This window comes from Pelobates fuscus, chromosome 4 (genome assembly GCF_036172605.1).
Source record: "Pelobates fuscus isolate aPelFus1 chromosome 4, aPelFus1.pri, whole genome shotgun sequence".
Lineage (NCBI taxonomy): Eukaryota > Metazoa > Chordata > Amphibia > Anura > Pelobatidae > Pelobates > Pelobates fuscus.
Window position 1 is genome coordinate 78,168,047 of NC_086320.1, and position 16,497 is coordinate 78,184,543.

The following is a 16,497-nucleotide window of genomic DNA, read 5'->3' on the forward strand; positions in this document are numbered from 1 at the left end:
GCGTTACAGTATCTCAATAATAGCATATTTTCCTGCTTATTGACAACCCACATAGATTCACTGTGACCTAACTATAACAGTATCTTTAATTTGATACAAATACCTTACTATAAGAGTATCTCATATTTGATACAATAGGGACTAAACAGCTTGTTTTATCTTACTTATTATTATTATTGTTTTCCTTATTTTCTTTATTACTTTATCTTAATTAACATTAAAAGTTAAGTTTTAACCTTGGTACTAATTGGTACTACTTTCTCAATCGGAGATATGTTTTTTCATCTTGGAACAATATCTGCAATTTCTCCTTATATTAAGAGATACATGCTGGAAATGTTTGGTTCATTTTCTTTTTTTACTTTTTGTTGTTTTTCTCCCAAGTTTTTCTATCTGCCTCCGCTATATCAGTTTGCACTTCTTATTTATATAGTTGGGATAATTTGTGGCTAATAAATTTTTGCCAATTATAATAAAGCCTATTAGTTTATCCACTTTAATGATATTCTGTGCCTTGATATACGTGATAGATACTTTCCTAGTTTTGTTTTAACTATTGCACTTATTTACTTCAGCTTCTCATACACCAGTACCCAAGAGGAATTTCCTTGATAAGGATTTCCTCATTTTGCTTTTTATATTAATGTTTCCAGGGTTAATGCCCAGAGTTACAGGGTGCCACATGTACTGACTCCCCCCCCCCCCCCTGCTGTGATATTCTCACCCAGGGGGCAATAGATTATTTTCTTTATTACCAAGTACTAAACCGTCAGGAACCCTATCTGTTCCTGTATATGAAAAAAATGCTACATTCAGTATGTTAAATAAAAATGTGACGGCTGATCATCCAGGTATACACAAAAACATTGCAGGGGTTACTAGACAGTTCTGGTGAACCTCTGTCAGAAGCGATGTTATCGCATACGTATAGTGATGTCCCGAACGGTTCGATGGCGAATAGTTCCTGGCGAACATAGCTTGTTCGCGTTCGCCACGGCTGGCGAACATATGCGATGCTCGGTCCGCCCCCTATTCGTCATCATTGAGTAAACTTTGACCCTGTACCTCACAGTCAGCAGACACATTCCAGCCAATCAGCAGCAGACCCTCCCTCCCAGACAGGGGCGGACTGAGAACCCTCAGGGCCCCCGGGCAAAATAAATCAAGGGCCCCCTTACAGGCCCCACCCATACTCCGCAGCAAGCGCCACCCATGTCCCGCCTCCAGCCACACCTTACACAATCTTTAGACACAAGGAACAAAAGTGCAATAATCCCTTCAAGGCCCCAGTAGAGACTACAATTGAGGGCTAATGGGCCATGGAGGGGGTCTTTCTAGCAGAGGCTATCTCAGTGTCCTTTAGAGAGTGTGTTAGAAAGAATCCCCTCCAGGCCCTATTAGAGACTACAATGGAGTCTAATAAGCTTGGAAGGGGGTCTTTCTAACAGAGGCCATCTCAGTGTCCCTGCTGGAAACAGTCGCCTCCAGGCCCCAGTAGAGACTACAATTGAGGGCTAATGGGCCATGGAGGGGGGGAGCATTCTAGCAGAGGCTATCTCAGTGTCCTTTAGAGAGTGTGTTAGAAAGAATTTCCTCCAGGTGCCATTAGAGACTACAATGGAGTCTAATGGGGCCTGGAGGGGGGTCTCCAACACTTTGGTTCCTATTCACAATATAGCAACACAACATAGCTCGCTGATACCTAGGCCAAGTTGGCTCCTCTTACCTTAATTACTGTTGCTGGGTGGCAGTCTGTGGGCTTGCTGGAAGGCTGTGGGCTTACTGGCTGCGGCTGGCAGGCTGTGGGCTTGCTGGCTACTGCCGGCAGGCTGTGGGCTTGCTGGCTACTGCCGGCAGGCTGTGGGCTTGCTGGCTGCGACTGGCAGGCTGTGGGCTTGCTGGCTGCGACTGGCAGGCTGTGGGCTTGCTGGCTGCGGCTGGCAGGCTGTGGCTTGCTGGCTGTGGCTTGCTGGCTGCGGTTGGCAGGCTGTGGGCTTGCTGGCTGTAAGCCTAACTGGTGACCTGTGGGCTGGCTGGCTGGCTGGCTACTGGCCAGCCTGTGGGCTGGCTGGCTGGCTGGCCGGCCTGTGGGCTGGCTGGCTGGCTGGCCGGCCTGTGGGCTGGCTGGCTTGCTGGCTACTGGGGCACTTGTAGATTATTTAAAGAAATAATCCATGCACAATAACCACTACTGCTCTGTGTAGTCGTTATGGTGCCAGGAGGGCCGGGCCCCCCTCCCAGAGTAAGTAGTCAAACCGTTTAAGAACAGTTTGACAACTTACCTGGGGTCTGCTGGGATATGAGGCTGTAGTAGGGTATAGGAGCAGTGGTGCAATGTGTAAGGGGTGCAGTGTGTGTGAAAGGTTCAGTGTGTGTGAGTGGGTGTAGTGTGTGAATGTGTAGGGTGTGTGGGGCAATGTGTGTATGAGGGGGCTGTGTGTGTATGGGTGGGCAGTGTATGTGTGTGTGAGGCAATGTGTGTAAATGTGTATGGTGTGTGTGTGGGGGCGGTGTGTGTGTGGGGGCGGTGTGTGTGTGGGGGCGGTGTGTGTGTGGGGGCAGTGTGTGTGTGTATGGGGGACAGTGTGTGAATGTGTATGGGGCTAGAGTTCACTCTCACCACTGCGACCACCAGGAATCCCTGGTTGTCACAGTGTTGAGAGTGAACTCTAGCCCGTAGCTCCAGGGCTAGAGTTTACTCTCGCAAGAGCCGTAACGTTGCCGTGGTAACCGCGGCAACGATCTGTGCTCGCGCAAGAAGGACCCAGAGGAGCTGCAGGCTGAGCTCCCGGGTCCTCTCTTCCTCCCTCCCCTGCCGGCTGCCCGCGCGGTGCCTGCGGACAGGGGAGGGGGCAATTGCCCTCCTCTTACTGCCCCCTCCCCCTCTTCTTACCCCCCTCCCCCTCTTCTTACCCCCCTTCTTACTCCCACCCTCTTCTTACTCCCCCCTCCCCCTCTTCTTACTCCCAACTCTTCTAACTCCTCCCTCTTCTTACTCCCCCCTCTTCTTACCCCCTCCCCCCTCTTCTTACCTCCCTCCCCCCTCTACTTACTCCCCCTCCCCCCTCTACTTACTCTCCCTCCCCCTCTTCTTACCCCCCTCTTCTTACCCCGCTCCCCACTCTTCTTACTCCCCCCTTCCTCTTTTTACTCACCCCTCCCCCTCTTCTTACTCCCCCCTCCTCCTCTTCTTACCCCCTTCTTACTCCCCCACTCTATTTTTAACCCCCCCCACTCTCTTTTTAAACCCCCCCTCCCACTCTTTTTAGCCCCCCCCTCTCTTTTTAACCCCCCTCTCTTTTAACCCCCCTCTCTTTTTAACCCCCCTCCCACTCTCTTTTTAACCCCCCTTCCCACTCTCTTTTTAACCCCCCCTCCCACTCTCTTTTTACCCACCCCCACTCTCTTTTTAACCCCCCTCCCACTCTCTTTTTAACCCCCCCTCCCACTCTCTTTTTACCCCCCCACTCTCTTTTTACCCCCCCACTCTCTTTTTAACCCCCCCTCTCTTTTAACCCCCCCTCTCTTTTTAACCCCCCTCCCCCTCTTCTTACTCCCCCCTCCTCCTCTTCTTACCCCCTTCTTACTCCCCCACTCTCTTTTAAACCTCCCCTCCCACTCTCTTTTTAGCCCCCTCTCTTTTTAACCCCCCACTCTCTTTTTAACCCCCCTCCCACTCTCTTTTTAACCCCCCCTTCCCACTCTCTTTTTAACCCCCCACTCTCTTTTTAACCCCCCTCCCACTCTCTTTTTACCCACCCCCACTCTCTTTTTAACCCCCCCTCCCACTCTCTTTTTACCCCCCTCCCCCTCTTCTTACTCCCCCCTCCTCCTCTTCTTACCCCCTTCTTACTCCCCCACTCTCTTTTTAACCCCCCCTTCCCACTCTCTTTTTAACCCCCCCTCCCACTCACTTTTTACCCCCGCCCCCACTCTCTTTTTAACCCCCCCTCCCACTCTCTTTTTAACCCCCCACTCTCTTTTTAACCCCCCACTCTCTTTTTAACCCCCCACTCTCTTTTTAACAACCCCCCCACACCCACTCTTTTTTAACACCAACCCCCTCCCACTCTCGTTTTACCCACCGCCACTCTCTTTTTAACCCCCCCTCCCACTCACTTTTTACCCCCGCCCCCACTCTCTTTTTAACCCCCCCTCCCACTCTCTTTTTAACCCCCCACTCTCTTTTTAACCCCCCACTCTCTTTTTAACAACCCCCCCACACCCACTCTCTTTTTTAACACCACCCCCCCTCCCACTCTCTTTTTACCCACCCCCACTCTCTTTTTAACCCCCCCTCCCACTCTCTTTTTAACCCCCCCTCCCACTCTCTTTTTACCCCCCCCTCCCACTCTCTTTTAACCCCCCCTCTCTTTTTAACCCCCCCTCCCCCTCTTCTTACTCCCCCCTCCTCCTCTTCTTACTCCCCCCTCCTCCTCTTCTTACTCCCCCTCCTCCTCTTCTTACTCCCCCCTCCTCCTCTTCTTACTCCCCCCTCCTCCTCTTCTTACCCCCTTCTTACTCCCCCACTCTCTTTTTAACCCCCCTCCCACTCTCTTTTTAAACCCCCCCTCCCACTCTCTTTTTAGCCCCCCCTCTTTTTTAACCCCCCACTCTCTTTTTAACCCCCCTCCCACTCTCTTTTTAACCCCCCCTTCCCACTCTCTTTTTAACCCCCCCACTCTCTTTTTAACCCCCCCTCCCACTCTCTTTTTACCCACCCCCACTCTCTTTTTAACCCCCCCTCCCACTCTTTTTAACCCCCCTCTCTTTAACCCCCCACCCCCTCTTCTTACTCCCCCCTCCTCCTCTTCTTACCCCCTTCTTACTCCCCCACTCTCTTTTTAACCCCCCCTCCCACTCTCTTTTTAACCCCCCCCCCTCCCACTCTCTTTCTAGCCCCCCCTCTCCCACTCTCTTTTTAGCCCCCCCTCTCTTTTTAACCCCCACTCTCTTTTTAACCCCCCCACTCTCTTTTTTAACCCCCCTCCCACTCTTTTTAACCCCCCCTTCCCACTCTCTTTTTAACCCCCCCTCCCACTCTCTTTTTACCCACCCCCACTCTCTTTTTAACCCCCCTCCCACTCTCTTTTTAACCCCCCTCCCCCTCTTCTTACTCCCCCCTCCTCCTCTTCTTACCCCCTTCTTACTCCCCCACTCTCTTTTTAACCCCCCCTCCCACTCTCTTTTTAAACCCCCCCTCCCACTCTCTTTTTAGCCCCCCCTCCCACTCTCTTTTTAACCCCCCACTCTCTTTTTAACCCCCCCACTCTCTTTTTAACCCCCCTCCCACTCTCTTTTTAACCCCCCCTTCCCATTCTCTTTTTAACCCCCCCTCCCCATTCTCTTTTAAACCCCCCCTCCCACTCTCTTTTTAACCCCCCCTCCCACTCTCTTTTTACCCCCGCCCCCACTCTCTTTTTACCCCCGCCCCCACTCTCTTTTTAACCCCCCTCCCACTCTCTTTTTAACCCCCCCTCCCACTCTCTTTTTAACCCCCCCCCCACTCTCTTTTTAACAACCCCCCCACACACACCCACTCTCTTTTTTAACACCCCCCCCCTCCCACTCTCTTTTTACCCCCTCCCCTGTAGCGTGGCCGAGCTGCTCTCCGGTCCGCAGCGCCCGGCCGGAGTGATAGGAAGGTGCACACTGAGTGTGCACCTTCCTGTTAGTCCGGCCGGGTACAGGAAACAGAAACTCCTGTTCCGCGTGGAACAGGAGTTTCTGTTTCCTGTACCCGGTCGGACTGACAGGAAGGTGCACAGTGTGTGCACCTTCCCACTGTGCACCTTCCTTTCACTCCGGCCGGGCACCGCGGACCGCACAGCTACAGAGGAGGGGAGGTGAGAAGCTGCAGCCGCCTGAGGCTCTTAAGAGAGCGCTCAGGCGCTGCAGCATTTAAAGGGGCGGCCGGGCCCCCTGATGGCGGGCCCCCCTCCCGGCCGGGCCCTCGGACCATGTCCGAAGTGCCCGACCGGTCAGTCCGCCCCTGCTCCCAGACCCTCCCACCTCCTAGACAGCATACAATTTGAATTCTGAAGCTGTATACTTTTTTTTTTTTTGTATTACCACGGCAGCGCTCTGATGGTCTCGCGAGATTACATGGTCTGCAGCTCTGCGGAGCTGCAGACCGGGAGCAGTGGCCACCGGACCACCAGGGAGCCCTCTGGAACACCAGGGACTAAAGGTAGGCTCTCTCACCCCCACACCACACTCAGCCTCCCTACCACCCTCCCCACCACCCTCAGCCTCATTGCCCTCCCTACCACCCTCAGCCAGCCTCACCACCCTCCCCACCACCCTCAGCCTCATCACCCTCCCTACCACCCTCAGCCTCCTCACCCTCCCTACCACCCTCAGCCTCACCACCCTCAGCCTCCGTACCACCCTCCACACCACCCTCAGCCTCACCACCCTCAGCCTCTCTACCACCTTCAGCCTCACCACCCTCCCCACCACCTTCAGCCTCACCACCCTCCCCACCACCCTCAGCCTCACCACCCTCCCCACCACCCCCACCACCCTCAGCACCCCACAACCCTCAGCCTCAGCACCCCCCACCACCCTCAGCCTCAGCACCCACACCACCCTCAGCCTCACCACCCCCACCACCCTCAGCCTCCCCACCCTCCCCAATACCCTCAGCCTCACCACCACCCTCAGCCTCACCCCCTCACCACCCTCAGCGTCACCACCCCACAAGCCTCAGCACCCCCCACCACCCTCAGCCTCAGCACCCCCACAACCCTAAGCCTCAGCACCCTCAGCCTCACCACCAACCTCAGCCTCACCACCCCCACCACCCTCAGCCTCACCATCCCACCACCCTCAGCATCACCACCCCACCACCCTCAGCATCACCCTCCCTCACCACCCTCAGCATCACCCTCCCTCACCACCCTCAGCATCACCACCCTCACCACCCTCAGCATAACCCCCCTCACCATCCTCACCACCCTCAGCAACACCCCTCCACCCCAACCACCTGCAGCATCACCCCCTCACCATCCTCAGCATCACCCCCCACCCCCCTCAGCCTCACCCCCCACCACCCCTCAGCCTCAACGCCCTCAGACTCACCCCCTCACCACCCTCAGCCTCACCCCCTCACCACCCTCACCATCAACCCCCCTCCTTCTCACATCACCCCCCTCCTTCTCACATCACATCACCCCCCCTCACTCTCACATCACCCCCTCACTCTCACATCACCCCCCTCACTCTCACATCAACCCCCCCCTCCTTCTCACATCACCCCCGCTTACTCTCACCATCACCCCGCTCTCCCTCTCACCATCACCCCGCTCTCCCTCTCACCATCACCCCCTTTCCCTCTCACCATCACCCCCTCACACCATCACCCGCCATACACACAACACACTTACCGTAAGTCTCAGACAAAAACGCAAACATGCTCACAGAGACATTCATTCTCACACACAAGGATACTCTCTGTCAGACACACTCTCAGGCACATACACAGGTAAACTGTGCATCAATGTGTATATGTGACATTTTTTTGTTAGTGGGGCCTCATGTTTGAGTTTCGCCTAAGGCCTCATAAAGTCTAGAGCCGCCTCTGTTGCACGTTATCAACTGTGTATTTATATCAGCAGCTCCACCACTAGTTATAAATCAAGTGTGAGTCGCCCCATGAGATGAGACTAGTGAATAACAGAATACATGAACGGTTAAGGTAAAGGTAAAGGCATTTAAGGAACTACGACAATAAACTCTTTACGAGGTGAAATAATGACATGTTTAAATGCTTGCTACTTTACGATTAGTTAATGTGCAAAGAGCAGTTCATGTGATCAAAGGCATGGTGTGGAGGATCGGCTATAGTGGGACATGCTTGGCAGGCTGCTGTTTACTGCTTGTGCTCATCCGATCCCTTCTGGGTGCCAGGTGCAGACCCTGGGAGTCCCTGATACCTGGAACAACAAAGGCAAGTCTCTGGCTGAGTGCGGGGTTCGTGGCTTGAGGTGGTGGAAGCTTGTTTTGTCGGGTGGTCGGATCTGTCCCGGTGGTGCTTCACGTCCGGTGCGGGATTGTGGTGGCTTAAGTTGGTGGCGAGCGCTTTACGTGGGGCAGGCTCTGCATTTCTGTTTGTGCCTCCGGTCCCGTCTTTGACGCCTTTTGCGTTGGTGGATTTTAATGGGGACTGCTTCGCTTAGCTGTGGTGGAGCTTGTTGGGGCTGTGGTGGAGCTTGTTGGGGCTTCCTGCTTGTTATTTGCTTCCAAAATTGATTAAAGAGTCTGTCCAGCTTAGACTCAATATCCTGCCATGCTTTGCTGGTACCAGGAGGACACGCGGCTGCCGCCATATTGGGAGAGTCGCAGATGAGTATGTCAGCCTGGGCGGCTATGCTCTGTGCGTCCATTAGCTCCAGACAGCCTCTCAGGGGTGGACCGGGATAACCCCCACCGGTCCGAGGGGGGGGGGAGTAACGGAGCTCCTGCCGGGAAGTAGCTGCTGCTGGGCATCCCAGGATCGGGAGATCGGCCGCCTCTCCCGCCCAGTGAGCACCAGGCCACACTTGCCACGCGGAGGTAAGTAAGACTCTGTCGAGTTGCTGACCGCTATTAAGCATGTCGGGTCGGTCAGGTAGGAGCAACATTGCTGGGTCATCCCCTTCTGGGGTGAAATTCGCTTGTTGATAGCTGCTTAAAGTGAGATATTGAGGGAGCTCACACGAAGTGTGTCTTTCCTCCATGACAGCTAGGCCCCGCCCCCCGGAATCTGCATTCTTAGTGAGAGGAGGGACAGTGTAGCTGCTGCTGATTTAATAGGGAAATCGATAGCTAGGCTAGTGTATTCAGTGTCCACTACAGTCCTGAAGGACTAATCTGATCTCTGCTGTAAGGACAGCACCAAAAAGCCCTTTTTAGGGCTAGAACATCAGTCTGCTTTTTTTTCCTGTGTAATCTAATTGCAGTTGCCTGCCTGCCAGCGTGTGTGTCAGGCTCACAGCGTATACTGTGCCCACTTGCCCAGTGCCACCACTCATATCTGGTGTCACAATAGCTTACATTTAAAAAAAAACAACCTTTTTTGACTGTAATATAATAGCAGTCAGTTTCCTTCACACGTGTGCGTTTCAGGGCCTGCCAGGGCACAGTGTCACACCAGTGCAACTCATATCTGGTGTAACAGTAGTGTACATTAAAAAAAAAATAGAAATTTAACTGTGAAATAATAGCAGTCAGTTTTCTTCACATGTGTGCGTGTCAGGGCCTGCCAGGGCACAGTGTCACACCAGTGCAACTCATATCTGGTGTAACAGTAGTGTACATTTAAGAAAAAAAAAAAATACAGGGGGCTTGTTGTCACCTTTCGGGGACCCTTGGTGTTGTACATGGCTGGGTGGAGGAAGAGACCTTCAATGACATCAGTGAGGACAAGGAACGGGACATGGCTAGCTTGGTATCCAACCTTGTGCAAATGGGGAGTTTGAGGTTGTGCAAATGGACTGTTTGCGGTTGTTTGCGGTGCGTTAAACGGGGAGTTTGGTCTGTCACTGTGAAGCGGGCGTAACCCTTACACTACCTGATCGATACAACATCATACCTGATGTTTTAAAGCACGTTATTCCAAACAATTTAGGAATGTTAGGTGATTTATGCCCTTTATGGATTAAAACCAGACTCTGCATCAACTATGTAATTTTCCATGGGAGTTTTATCATGGATCCCCCTCCGGCATGCCACAGTCCAGGTGTTAGTCCCCTTGAAACAACTTTTCCATCACTATTGTGGCCAGAAAGAGTCCCTGTGGGTTTTAAAATTCGCCTGCCTATTGAAGTCTATGGCGGTTCGCCCGGTTCGCCCGTTCGCAAACATTTGCGGAAGTTCGCTGTTTGCGAACGGAAAATTTTATGTTCACGACATCACTACATACGTAAACACTTGCCAATTGAAACGTGGGTTATTACAACCTCTACCTGTACCACTTATTCCGTGGTCTCATATAGCCATGGATTTCACAGTTGAGTTACCTGTCTTTAAGGGATATAAAACTATACTCATGGTTGTTGACTGTTTTTCGAAAATGGCCCATTTCATTCCACTTCAGAAGTTACCTTCCTCACAGAATCTAGCCTTTGTATTCATCAGACAAATAGTCAGGTTGTATGATATACCTCGAAACATTGTCTCTGACAGAGGTTCGCAGTTTGTCTCTAAGTGCTTAAGGCCCTTTTTTTTTTTTATCATTCTTTATTTTTTTAAATTTTTTTTTAAATTCTTTATTTAGTCGTGCGTAAATATAACATTTGTGCCTCATCTGCCACTGTGACAAGGATATTTGTATGGTAAAACATTAATAGATTGTATTGGCAGCGTTGCACGTTTTTTTTTGTGTGTCTGTAGCGTTGGATAGGACATATCAAAGATTGAGTAGGTGTCTCTCAGGGTGAGTCGGGTATGTCTGTGCTCATGGTAGGTAGTGAGACTTCTGGTCGTGGGCCTGAGGCTAGGTTCGGTAGTAGGGTGAATTAGCATTGCTATGTGATCGCTGGTTCAGGTCACCGTTCTCAATGGTCTATGTGTTGGTTGATTGTGCCCCTAACCAAGGGGGCTGCGGGGGGGGGAGGGAGGGGTTGTAGTCTCGCGATTGGTTGTCGGTTCAGTGGGTACTGTCTGTGGCGCAACCGAGCGCCCTTATGGGGGTTCCCATTTAGTGTGTGGGGGGGGTGTATGCGGTGTACCTTGTCGTCCCAGTTGGGGATCTGACCTGTTCTGTGGTGCGCAGCAGGTGTAAATTATAACATTAAGGGTATTAACAAGCAAACAATACAATACAAAGTGAAACAGTCACTTCTTTTATCTGGATGCCACTGAGAGTCAGCCGTCCGGTTCCTCCCGTCTCTCCGGTGTTTGGATGTCTGCGGTTGTCAGTCCTAGTGGTTCAAGGAAGGATGAGGCTTCTGCCATCGAGGATAATGTGTGGGTGGTCCCATTATGAGTGGTTAGTAGCGTGCCCGGTGCTCCCCATCTGTATGTTATGTTGGCTGCTCGTAGTTGTTGGGTTACTGGGTGAAATGATCGGCGCCACTGAAGGGTGGCTCTGGTTAGATCCTGATAAAAAGTAAGGCTAGTGTCCTCGAATGTTAGTGGGGTTTTGCCCCGCAGTGCTGTCATTATTTGTCCTTTTTCCGAGGAGGACGTGCATCTTATTATGGCATCTCTCGCGGATTGTGATGAAACCCTTGGGGGGCCTGCGACTCTATATATGCCGTCTATTACCAGTTTTCGGGCCGTCGCTGGGGGTAGGATAGTCGCCAGTAATCTTCTCGTGTAGTGCGGCAGCTCCTCATCTGTGACATTGGTGGGGATGCCCCTGACTTTGATGTTGTTGCGTCTGTGGCTGTTTTCTAGGGCATTCATATGTAGTGCCATGTTATGGTGGGATTTCTGGAGTTTATGTACCAGATCTTGGACATTTGTTAGGTTAGTTGAGACCTCAGCTATGTCATTCTCAGTGACCTGTACTCTGTCCTTTGTACTTTGTAGGTCTGCCTTGATTCCCGCTAGTTCTTGTGTTAAAATCTTGTGAAAGTCGTGTAACAGGATTTGCAGGTCATTCTTTGTTGCTGGTGGCGATCCCTCTGGGGGTGCTGGTGTTAGTATATGGAGGCTGTGTCCCCCCATTGGTTTGGCCGGGCTTGTCTGGGTAGGGAGCGGTTGGAGTACCTCTGAGGCCTGTTGGGGTCCAGTAGGCCGCTGGAGCGGGAACCCGATATCTCTCCCTTCCGTCTGGGTTCCGGCTGGGGAGGGCTGGCTTTCCTCTGAGGCCTGTTTGGGCCTAGAAGGCCGTTGGAGCATGGCCCCGATGTCTCTCCCTTCCCACTGGGTTCCGGCTTTCTGGGACCGTCGCCCCATGGCAGGCATATGGGTCCCTGGGTCGGTAGAGGGTCCAGCAGCAGTGTTATTTAGGAGGCCCTGGTAAGCTCCGTCAAAGAGTGCCTCCAGGTCGGGCAGTGTATGCGCGGAGTAGGCCCCGTTTCGGCGCTTCCGCTTCGGGAGTGACTTTGCGGCAAAGAAGGGCATCTATCGATGCAGAGTGCGGACCCGGTTCGGGATATATGTTGGTGGGGTTTGCAGCGATCGTCAGGATTAAGGCGAGATTTGATTTTCAAGATCAATCATTCTTTATTTTTGCATTGACGGACAGTACAGCTCTTAAACCGTATTGGAATTTGTGCGTTGGTGCCTTGATACATTTAACATTATACAGTGGTATTACAGCCATACAGAAAGAAAAAAAACAATAGTTTTGTTAGACCTACAGTTGCATTTCGGGCGCTACTTTTTGCGCTGTTTTCTGATGCCGCCGTCCATCAATGTTTTTCCAATTTTTGTAAACCTAAAAAACTTCAAACCTTGGAAACACCCTAATTGGTGTTTTCCTTCAAATAACACTAAAGTTGTAAACTTGATATCATAACCTGTTATTCTTTTCGTCTGGTAGTTATTTTGTCTCTCCTCCTCCCCCCCCCCCCCCCCCCACCAGCGCACTCCCGAGTGGGGCTTTGCTTTTCTAGTGTGGGCCTTCTACATGCCGCCTGTTCGTTGTTTACTCCTGTGCCCTTTTTTACTCATTATATTTGGGCCCTTGTGCCTTCTTCCCCACCGCTGTCCTCACTTACATCTACCCCTTTTCGTGGCTGTGTGTCCTCCTTTTGTATAGCGTGATGAAGTTCTATTATTTTGCTCTTGTAAGCCCCCCTGTTCCCTGGTTTGTCCTAGGACCCTAGATTTGCGTGATGTACGCTCTCTAGTGTGCCGTTTTTGTTATTTCCCCTCTATTTTTTGGGGTGGGTATTGTATCCCTCCTTTGTGTGTGAAGGTCAGAGAAAGAGGAGGGCGAGGTTATATTAGGTATCTGGGAGGGGCGGGATGGCAACGCGCCCCGGGGGGGGGGAACTCGCCGGGCGCGCCCTTAGCCTGTGTGTATGGCAGTCAGTGCCTCCTCGTTTGCCTGTCACTGAAGGTCCTTTTTTTAAGCAGCTGTGTATAGATTTGTCCATTTCATCATGTTATCATCACCAAACTAATAATGCTGCTTAGAGGGCTAACCAATCTCTGGAAACAAACCTGAGATGTTTTATTAATGATACCCAAGATAACTGATCTGACCTGTTACCCTGGGCTGAATTTGTCAGGAATAACGCTACGCATGACTTGTCTGGCCGTAGTCTACTCTGTTCTATGTTACTTATGGTCTCCATCCTGCTGTCTTGTCTTCTGAGTTCTCTGGTACCGCTATTCCTGCCTTGGATGAGGACCTAGCCACCATGAAAAGGTCATGGGATCAGGTATATACCGCCTTAGTAAGTGCAGCTTCTCGTTTCAAGCTGCATGCTGATGAACGGTATGGTGCTACGCCTTTGTATCAAGTGGGTGACAAGGTATGGCTGTCCACGAGGTACATCAAACCCTTTAAGAAATTCGCCCAAAGATATATTGGTCCCTTCCATGTATTATGTAGGGTCAACCCTGTGTTTTATATACTTCACCTTCCTGCTAGTCTCTGTATTCCTCATACTTTCCATGTTTCTTTGCTCAAACCACTCGTCTGTAATAGGTATAACACTCCTTCTGTCCCTCCTCCACCTTTGATGGTAGAGGGTCAGGAGGAATATGAGATTCGTTCTGTATTGGATTCCATGTTGTCTAGTGGTTCTTTACAGTATTTGGTGGATTGGAAGGGTTAAGGCCCCGAGGAATGCTCCTGGGTCCCCGCTGCGGACGTGCATGCGCTCTTTTCTGGTAAAGCGGGTTCTCCCCGCTCAGTGGGCTGTCTTCAGGTGGGTAGTACTGTCATGGCTCCCGATGCGGGAACGTACATGACTGCACCTGATGGGTGCGTTCACTCAGCTGGGTCCAAATACTCACCTAAGACGCGGTGGATCACGGCCTGATTCGCCAGAGCATCCTTCCACAGCGATAGCGGCATTCCTATGGCCGGCCAGTCGCTGCGATACCACAGTCATTTGTATCCCCACCTGCAGCGGAGTTAGGGGTCTTTCGGATGTACATGTGTCGCCACGTCATAGGCGCACACGCACGTTTTTAAACCACATGATCCCTGCATACCAATACCATTCTAAGGTCCGGTAACATGTTTTTCCTTAGTTTATTATTTTTCAATGTTTCACTTAATTCTGCGTGTTGGGCCTCTGTAATGTCCTAACAATATGAGACTGTAGATGCGCTCCCCAACCTAGCTGTGAAGTGTCTGTGGTTAAAATAAGCTACTATTATTACTTGAAAGAAGGACTCTTGCTTCTTTCCACCATGTAAGCTGACTTCGGAATAGATTGGAGAGTACTAGCTCCATATCCAAATCCTCTTACTTTTTTCACTTTTTTACAGCTAGGATGGAGAATGTTAGGATACCCAGGACACTCATTTCCCTCCTAATGGAACACATCGGTGCTTGTTGCAAAAATGATACTTCCTTAACTTTCTACTTTTCTCTGGAGTAAGATGGAGGGAGATAGTGTTTGAATCTGTAAGGAAACCTAGATATTGCCCACTGTAGAAAGATGGAGCTGTGGCTTTCTTCGATTAATGATCCAACCGTGATATTTCAGGAAATTAATTGTAGACTTAACATGATTTGTAGCAGATGTTTTGACTTTGCTTTTTTCCCTTAAGGGGGCACTGTAGTCACCAGAACAACTACAGCTTAAAGTAGTTGTTCTAGTGAGTATAGTCAGTCTCTGCAGGCTTTTTGCTGTCCTACTAGAGGTGTTTCCTGGGTCAGTGCTGCACAGGACTGACATTCAGTATCTCCACCCTCTGCATGGAGACACTGAACTTTCCTCATAGAGTGTCACGATTCGGTTTATTCTCAGTATGGTGCAAAACTCACAGTGCCACTACCTGTCTGTGGTGCTATTCCAGGCTGCTGCAGCCAGACTGAGATGTTTCTGTTTCTAGCTGGCCTTACTTTCTAAATAACTTCTCCCTTTTTAGTTGAGCCTCACCCTTTATTGTTTACCAGTTTATTAATGTTTATTGGTGGTCTGGTCCTTTTTTCCTGATTTCCTGTGCTGTCTGGCTGTCCACATGTGTTCCTGGGCTGGCTGTCCCCGTGTTCCTGAGCTGGCTGTCCACATGTGTTGCTGAGCTGGCTGTCCCCCTGTGTTCCTGAGCTGGTTGTCCTGTATCCAGAGGCCTGCCCTGTTTCCAGAGAGGCCTACCCTGCCTATCCTGTTTCCAGAGGCCCTCCTGCTACACTCAGTTATCTGTTGTTTTTGTATTTTATTTAACTGCCTTACTTAAATATCAATACACTTATTTTTTGCCTTAATTTGTGTGTATATTGGTTTCTTTGCATTCTGGGTTCCACCCTATAGAGGTTGCTGCACTGCTCAGCACCCCTTCCAGACGAAACCCCTGACATAGCAATGCAATTCAATGTATCTCAATGAGGAGATGCGGATTGGCCAGGGCCGTGTTTGGCTTTGCCCCCAGACCCACCTCCTTGGCTGGGATCATTAGAATTTAGGGATGTGCATGGGCAAAAAATTTGGTTCAGCATTCCGAAATTCGGGACTTCGGTTCGGCACTTCTGAAATTCGGGAATTTGGCACTTCAGGACTTAGGGTAAGTGTAGGGTTAGGGGTATGGGTAGGGAGTAGGGTTAAGGGTTGGCTTAGGAGTAGGGTTGGTTTAGGAGTAGGGTTAGGAGTAGTGTTGGGTTAGGAGTAGGGGTAGGGTTGAGTTAGGAGTAGGGTTAGAGTTTGGTTAGGAGTAGGGTTAGGGTTGGCTTAGGAGTAGGAGTAGCTTAGGAGTAGGGTTGGGTTAGGAGTAGGGTTGGGGATGGGTTAGGAGTAGGGATAGGGTTAAGAGTATGGTTAGGGATGAGTTATGAGTAGGGTTAAGAGTAGGGTTAGTGTTGGGTTAGGAGTAGGTTCAGGGTTAGGAGTAGGGTTAGGGTTGGGTTAGGAGTAGGGTCAGGGTTAGGAATAGGGTTAGGGTGGGTTAGGGTTGGATTAGGAGTAGGGTTGGGGTTAAGAGTAGGGTTAGGGTAGGGTTGGGTTAGGAGTAGGGTTAGGAGTAAGAGTAGGGTTAAGAGTAGGGTTAGGGTTGGGTTAGGATTTTAGCACCTCCTCTTTATCAAGGCGATACATTTGGTGTCTGGCTTCTTCATCGTGGGGGGGGGGGGGGATCTGGAGATATGATACTAGGTCATCCATTGTGACTTTTCTAATGTCTTTCCTTTCTCTTTCGTGTTACCCACAGCCACTTTTATTAGACATAAGGGACACTATAATCACCAGAACAACTACAACTTAATGTAGTAGTTCTGGTGTCTACTGCCCGTCCTTGCAGGCTTCTTAATGTAAATACTGCCTTTTCAGAGAAAAGTAAGTGTTTACCTTACTGACTAGTAAGTAACACCTCTAGTGGCCATAGAGGTGTTTCCAGATGTTAATGGCAGTCAACGTAAGGATACAAAATTAGGGAGCTATCTACTAA